The following is an 8,438-nucleotide window of genomic DNA, read 5'->3' as shown; positions in this document are numbered from 1 at the left end:
TGAATTTTAGGAAGAATGAATCAATTGAATGAATGAACGAATGAATAACTAAATGATTAAATAAATAAATAAATATGGTAATCCAAAATTTAAAACTTTATAAATTCAAAACAAACAAATGCAACAAAAATAAATAAATAAATAAATTCTACATTAAAAAATAAAAAGTAATACATTTAACATGCAAAAAAAAATTGACTTCAAATATGACTATGAGCCCTTTAAAGCACCTGTTTGCTCCGTACGAAGAGCGGAGTGCAGTTCTGATAGATGAGCTGTAGCTGTAGCCTGCCTTTGCTGTAGACGTTTGTGACCTCGCTGCAGTTGATGTAGAGCGGCGTTCGCTCCTGATAGAAGCCCAGAAGCTCAGGACGCACGGCTGGAGGCCTGTAGTCCATGACACGTCTCCTTCAAGACAAGAAACCGGCTCAGATGATATTACACTGACAGTCAGAAGAGATGAACACATGAGTGAGGAGCATCTTACCTTCGGTTCGTCCTGCAGCAGCAGAAAAACAGCAGCAGAAGCAGCAGCAGAAGCAGAAGCACAGCACCTGCTGTCGGGATTACAGTCCAAATCAGAGCATCTGCAGAAAAACACAACACCTTCAGCATTATAATACATCTCATAGAATCATAAAACAAGATGGTTTTAATGGAGTAATTAAATATTTAAATATTTATGTAAATATCGCAGTATAAATTATATTTATAATAAAATGTAATTAAAATAATTACAATAATTACAAATAATTAAAAATTGAATTGGAATATGCAAACCTTTTTGAAGAATAGTAATTCAAAACTTTAACAGTTATGTAGAACATTATAAATTATAGTGGTTAATATTCATAATATTTAATTAAAATATTTTGATAATAAAACATTATTAATAATTAAAATAAAGAAATTGGGATATGAAACTTTTTTACAACTAGTTATTAAATATTTAAGTAAATATTATAAATTATATTTATAATAATAATTGTTAGTTAATTATAAAATAATTGTAAATAATTACAATAATAATAAATAATAGTTAATTATTGTAAAATAAGTGTTAATTAACTGTAATTGTAAAATAATCAAATTGGTATATGCAGACCTTTTCTTTAAATATTTAAACATTTATGTAATATTATAAATTATATTTCTAATAATAATAATAATAGTGAAGTAATTAAGTATATAAAATATTTGCAAATAATTAAAATAAACTAGTATATTGCAAACTTTTTCTTAAATATTTAAACATTTGTGTAACTATTATAAATAATAATAATAATAATAATAATAATAGTCAATTGTAAATAATTAAAATAATTAAATTGGAATATGCAAACATTTTCTTTAAATATTTAAACATTTATGTAAATAAAATAAATAAATTATATTTATAATAATAATAATAATAGTTAATTGTAAATAATTACAATAATTAAATTGGAATATGCAAACATTTTCTTTAAATATTTAAACATTTATGTAAATAAAATAAATTACATTTAAAATAATAATAATAATAATAATAGTTAATTGTTAATAATTAAAATGATCAAATTGGAATATGCAAACCTTTTCTTTAAATATTTAAACATTTATGTAAATAAAATAAATTATATTTAAAATAATAATAATAATAGTTAATAGTAAATAATTAAAATTATCAAATTGGAATATGCAAACTTTTTCTTTAAATATTTAAACATTTATGTAAATATTATAAATTATATTTATAATATAATAATAATAATAGTAATAATATTAGTTAGTTGTTTGTTATTAATTTGAATTATAATTTTGGTATGTGAAAATTTTTTTTTTATATTTTAACATTTATGTAAATATTATAAACGAATGTTATAAATATCATAAATGATAAAAATACCAGCAGACTGGTGAGTAGCTGTTAGTGTATCGTACCCTCGTGAGGCTCATAGAGCAGGTGCGAGTGGTTTCCCAGAGCGCTGACAGCATGACACTCGACCCGCAGCGGCACGTCTGAGATCCCGCGGAGCGTCGCCGTCAGCGTGTGGTTAACATAAGAAGAAGACGAGGTGTTAAAGCCATCCGGCAAGTGAGACCCGTTCACACTCCAGGTGACGGCGGGACGTGGGTTCGAGTCCACGAAACAAGAGCAGGACAGCAGCGTCCGGGTTGTGTCACAGGACGATCGAGACAGAATCAGCGGAGCGTCTGCAGACTCGACTAGAATCAATCAATCAATCAATCAAGTCATCTCAATCAATCGTCAGTCAATCAATCATTCAATGTTAACTGTAACAAAGAAGAAAAAAACACATTTAATTCAGTCCAATTCTAAGCACTAAAATAACTGAAACTATAACTGGAAAAAGAAAAAAAAAACTATATAGATATTAAAAAAATAACAACTAAAGTGACAAAAACACAGTTACTAAAATAAAAATATCTAAAAGTAAAAACTAATTCAAAATATTAACAGAAAATATAATAGCATCTTGATATTAAAATATAAACTAAAATAAAAAATAAAGTAATAAAAATCTAAACATTTTATATGACATAAAATAAACATTTTCAATTTCAAGTTAATTTAACAAAAACTGAAATAAAACTAAAATAAAAATTAATAAAAAACTATATAGACATATATAAAAAATAAAAAAATAAATAGAAAAAGAAAAAGAAAGATATAGAAATAAAAACAAATTCAAAATAATAAAAACTATAGTATCTCAATCGTACTAAAATTTAAACCTAAAATTAAAAGTAAAACCATAAAAAAGTTACTTGAAATAAAATAAACATTAAGTGAAACAAAATAAAATCCTTAAAAAACTCAAATTTTATGTTAATTTAAACTGAAGTACTAAATTACTAAAATTTTAATACAAATTAATAAAAAGCATGCATAAAATATAACTATAATAAAACAACTAAAAATGACGGAAAAAAAAACAAAAGCACACGACAGTGCAACCCAAACTTTAACTGAAATTAAAACAAAAACAGAAGATAAAGATAAAAATACAGCATTGCAATTATACTAAAACCATGGAAGCCCGTTTCCGCTACTTAATAATAATAATAATAATATTTTTTCTCGCAACTCTGACTAAATTGCGAGTTTGTATCTCGCAACTCTGACTTTATAATTGCAATTGCGTCAGAATTGCGAGATATAAACGCGAAATTCTGAGAAAAAAAGTCAGAATTGTGAGATAAAAAGTCGCAATTACCTTTTTTTATTTTTTCTTCAGTGGCGGAAACGGGCTTCATGAAACAGCTCTGATCTACAGAGCTCCACAGGAAAATGAGTGATGAGAGAAATATGAGATGGAAGGATGCTAACAGTGACACGGGACTGGAAGCGTCACGGAGCAGGGGCGTCGGACTGGGGGGGTAAAGGGTACCGAGTACCCAGGGCCCGAGGCAGGGGGGGGCCCTTAGAAGTCAGTTTTTCTATACATACCATATACATGCACTAACATTTGTATAGCATTTATGTACAAATAAAAAAGTTCCTGTGCCAAACTAAACTTGTAGTTAGGCACTGGTTTGGTATAAAAAAAAAAAGTTTTCATGCTGCTGCAGGCCCCACCACCCCCCCCTCTCGAATCAATGTAAAATGGTACGGACCCGCAGGTCAGGAGTGCTTCTGCTGACGGACCTGCGGTGAAATTGACTGAGTTAATGAGACCGGCGCTGGAGTCAGCCGTGATTATGAACTAGGAAGACAGGGGAAGAGTCGATGTCTTTCCTTAAGAAAGGAAAATCGTGGGCTCAAAAACGAACAAGAAAAGAAGATTAAAAGAGGAGAAGGCAAATGAGGGCAAGCAGTTTGCTCACTCAGAGTTTTTGAAAAGGGAAAGGGAGCTCCAAATGCATCATCGCGAGCATATGACATTGTTTTTTTAACATAAATATCTACTCCGGTAGAATAGCATACATTTTATGTGCGTACTCTATTTGAAGAATATACCAATAATTTATAGTATCAATCCTTCATAGCGAGCACAACAATATTTCGGGTAAATAACAGGGAGTGAGAAGACGGAGGCGGAGCGGGAGCTCAACACACTGCCACTCCAGGCAGCTGCGCAGGGCTCCTCTTCTGCTGCAGTTCTCCCCCAGAGTCAGAAGTTTACATGAAAACACTGTATATTTTCCCTCCATTGTCAAAATCTAACACCCCGAAAACACAGATCGTTAATCGCCTATTTTACCGCATTGTTATGCAATTAGCTCGCGCACGCTCCTTACATTAAGTACAGGATTGTTCTCTAGTTTAATTGCCATCTTACATGAGTTGAAAATGACACAGTATTTTAAAACGTAATTCAAAGAGCTGAATGTTCTAGTTTGGCGGTTAGTGTACCCTTTGATTCTATAGTCCCTGCATTTATTTTAAAAAACAGACAACTAATCAGCAATTACCTTGTACTGTAGCCTACACTTTAAACAAAGGTATGTGACAATCAAGGATATTTTTAGCAACCATTGAAGCATATATTTCAGTTTCAGACCCTGCAGCAGCAGGCCCCTCATCATGGCCTGGTGAAAGGCAGTTGACAGTGGAGACAAGTGTGAGCTTAAATGTAAGAGGAAATAAGGCAAAATAGGTACATTGCTTATTGGGACAGCATTTAAACTTTAAAGGGATAGTTCACCCAAAAATGAAAATTCTGTCATCATTTATCCTCTCCCTCAAGTTTTCCCCACCTGTATGACTTTCTTTCTTCTTGCGTAAAACAAAATAAAGATATTTTAAAAGAGGGTGGGTAATTAAACAATTGCATCCATTCGTTTGGGTTACCCCGACTTTCTTCAATATCTTCTTTTGTGTGTTCAGACAGAAGCAAAGAAAGTCATCACAGGTTTGGAACAACTTGATGGAGAGTAAAATATGACAGAATTTTCAATTTTTGGGTGACCTATCCCTTTAAAACTGTAGTACTATTAGTTTAAATGTGGGGTGGTTTTTACAATAACAATGTACCCATTTTGCTTTATTTCCTCTTGTAGCCAAAGCAGAAATTAGAAGATAGGTGGATAGTTCATATCAGTGGAATAGATGGAAAGTGAAAATGTGATTAAGGTAGTCAGAGAGCAGGAGGACAGAGCTGAAGAGGAACGAGAAGAAGGTAAGAGACTGTAGGCCTTGGTATCACTATGGTATTTGGTCTCGGGGGCCGCAGCAAAGTATGGTTTGTACCCAGGCCCCAAATTTGGTGCTACGTCCCCTGCACGGAGGGCAAGCAGGTTTGATTGATTTTGACTCACACTGCGCGTTGAGGGCGGTCGTGGCGGGACGAGTGCGCGTCCCCGGCGGTTTGCAGCGCTGCACTGGACGCGCGTGTCTCGGCTGACGTTATAGACGCGGACGGTGTGCGTGCGTTTGGACAGGATCCGCGTGTTTCCGGACTCGACGCTCCACCACTGGTACTCCGAGACCGGCGGGTCTGCCTTACAGGAGCATGACTGAGCAGAGCGTCTTTCCTACCGAACGCACCGCCGCGCTCACCACCTGAACCCACACGTCCCTCTGGTGGGAACTGAGAACACATACACAAGCAGAATCGAGCTCTGAGCGAGATCCAAAATACTCCAAATTCCACATGTCAGTAGAGGTCTTGAATTTGTTCCCATTCATTTTTTATTTCAGATTTCCAAAACCCTGGATATATGAGGAATTTTTAAAGAGTGACTTCTAGAACCTTCTAGAAATTCATAAAACATTTAAATACTTTTTTAAAATTAGTAATTTTTTTTTATTATTGTTTTTATTTATTTTTTAATTAATTATTATTATTATTATTAAGTAGCATTTATAATACTTAAATATAAGAATTATTATTATTATTATAATATATAATTATATTATTACAAATTGATTGAAATTGCTATTTGTAGGCAAAAAAAACTTTAAAATAATTATAATAATTATATAATAATTTATAATAAAGTATAAAATATATTTTTTTAAATATAATTAAATATAGCCACAAATAACTACAAACATCATGACAATTACAGTAATTGGTAAATAAAAGTGTAAACGCTGAAGAACATTTTGTTATTGAAACTTCCAGATTGTAATTATTGAAATTATTTATAATTAAATAATTATTGCAATTATTATTTATAATATTTAAATAATTATATTTGTTATTTGTATTATGAGTAAAATTACTGAATTTGCTACAGGGGAAAAATCTTTAAAATCATTATATAAAAAAATAACAAAGCAATTTAAAGAATTATTAAATATATATTGTCAAATATATATAAAAATATTGTGGGTGCTGACGAATATCCAGTTATTAATACTTATTATTATAATTAATTATTATTATTATTATAAATATAAATATAATATTTAAATAATTAATATCACACTTTTATACATCATGAGCAAAATTAATTTTAATAATAAAAAAACTTTAAATAATAAAAAATAATTAAATATAGTCACAAATTACCAGAAAAGTCATGAAAATTAATTGATAATAAAAAGTCGAAACCCTTAAGATCTAATTAATCATATACTCATTATTAAATATAATAAAATATTCAAGCAGCTTTGTCATTACAGCAGAAACAGCAGAAATATCTTGATATTGTTTTCTTTTGTTGCTGTCATAATCTGATGATGCAGTGAGACTGCAATGGGTTTGTTTGTGATGAGTGTTTTCTCACAGTGGACGAGGATCTCGCGGGTGGCCGAGGATCGTCTGTTGTTGGGGTACTCCAGCTCACATCTCACTCTGGGGGTTTGTGTGTCCGCGGGACGGTGAAGAAGACGATGCTGGTCTGAAGCACCGGAAACCAGCCGGTGTCCCGCTGCAGCTCCGTTTCTCCGTGAACGCGCTGCTTCCGGCCGGATCGCCCGCGCTCGGGCCCACTTCCACAGCAGACGAAGGTCGATCCGACGGACAGCTGAGCCGAGCCGAGCAGTTCAACACGAGTCCGCTGGCCCTCCTTCACCGGCCCCGGGTCCGTGAGCTCCGGCGGCTCCGGCGAACCTCAAGACCAAAACACATACATATTCTGTTATTAGATACAAACAACACATCACTGCTGTTTCAGTACCATTCATGTACTAGTTTTAATTCATATCTTGAGTTAACTTTTATGTATTTATTTTGTCCATACAGTTTTCATTAATATTTATGAAGTTATTTTTGCTTTATATTTTCCATGTTCATTTTCATTTTAAAATTTTTGTCATTTTGTTGTGCATTTTTTTTTAAATTAATTTAGTACTTTTTTATAATATGTTTACATTTTTATTAATATTGTGAATTATTATTTATTTTTATATTTGCTGTTTCCATTTTAATTGTTAAGTTTTAGAAAGTTGTTTTTTTTGTTTTTGTTATTTTTATTATTTTTTAAATGTCTATTTTTTATACTTTGAATTAGATTTAATATCATATGTTTTGTTTTAATTTTAAAGTTGTTTAATATTACTTTTCAATAATTTGTTTATATTTTTTTTTTTTTTTGATTTTTTTTTTTTTTTTTTTGTTTTTCTATTTTTTTTTTTTTTTTTTTTTTATTTTTTTTTAAATGTCTGTTTTTTTTAATATTTTGAATTGTATTTTATTTTTATATATTTTTTCATTTTAATTTTAAAGTTGTAGAAATTTAGTTTTTGCTATTTTTATTAGTTTTTTAAAATGTCTATTTAGTTTTAAATAACATTTTCCTTAAGTTTAAATTTTTTAAATGTTCCATTTTCATTTTCATTTGACTAGAAATTTTTTAAATGTTGTTGTTTTGACATTTATTAGTTTTTTAATGTCTATATAGTTTTTAATAAATTTTCAAGTTTACTTTTTTTTTTTTCCATTTTCATTTTAATCCTTTTGTTGTGTTTTTTGTCTATACTTTTTTTTTGTATTTTTTTTTTTTTTTTTTTTATTTTTTTTTATTTAGTTTGGTTAGTTTTTTTTGTTTTTTTTTTTTTGTATTTTTTATTAGTTATATCTAAAGAATTTTTATTATTTTTAAATTAGTTTATTTTTTTTTAATTTTTTTCGTGTTTTATTTTTTTTTTTGATTTTGTGATATTTTGTTAATTTTTTGTTATTTTTTTGTTTTTTTTTATTTTTTTTTTTTTTTTTATTTTTTTTTAATAATTAATTTCTAATCAGCCATTATCAGTTTTTAGGTTATTTTATTACTCAAGTTTAACTAAATGAAAAAACTGAAATGTTGTCTTATGTTGAAATAATTAAGTAGCTATGTTATTTAAAAATAAAATAAAAAGGTATTTTATTTAAGTTAAAATTCATTTTATTTCAAGTAACATTTGAAATGTTTTTTTTCTGGCTTAAGTTGATGATAATAGCACTGCATCAGAGCAGCATTAGTATACCAGTCCCACTCGCTGATGTTTTGACCTTGCTGCCCGCAGGCCATGACCTTTGACCCCGCTCCCTCATCTGCAG

This window comes from Cyprinus carpio, chromosome A16 (genome assembly GCF_018340385.1).
Source record: "Cyprinus carpio isolate SPL01 chromosome A16, ASM1834038v1, whole genome shotgun sequence".
In the NCBI taxonomy this organism is placed as follows: Eukaryota; Metazoa; Chordata; class Actinopteri; order Cypriniformes; family Cyprinidae; genus Cyprinus; species Cyprinus carpio.
Note: the sequence above shows the minus strand (reverse complement) of the source record.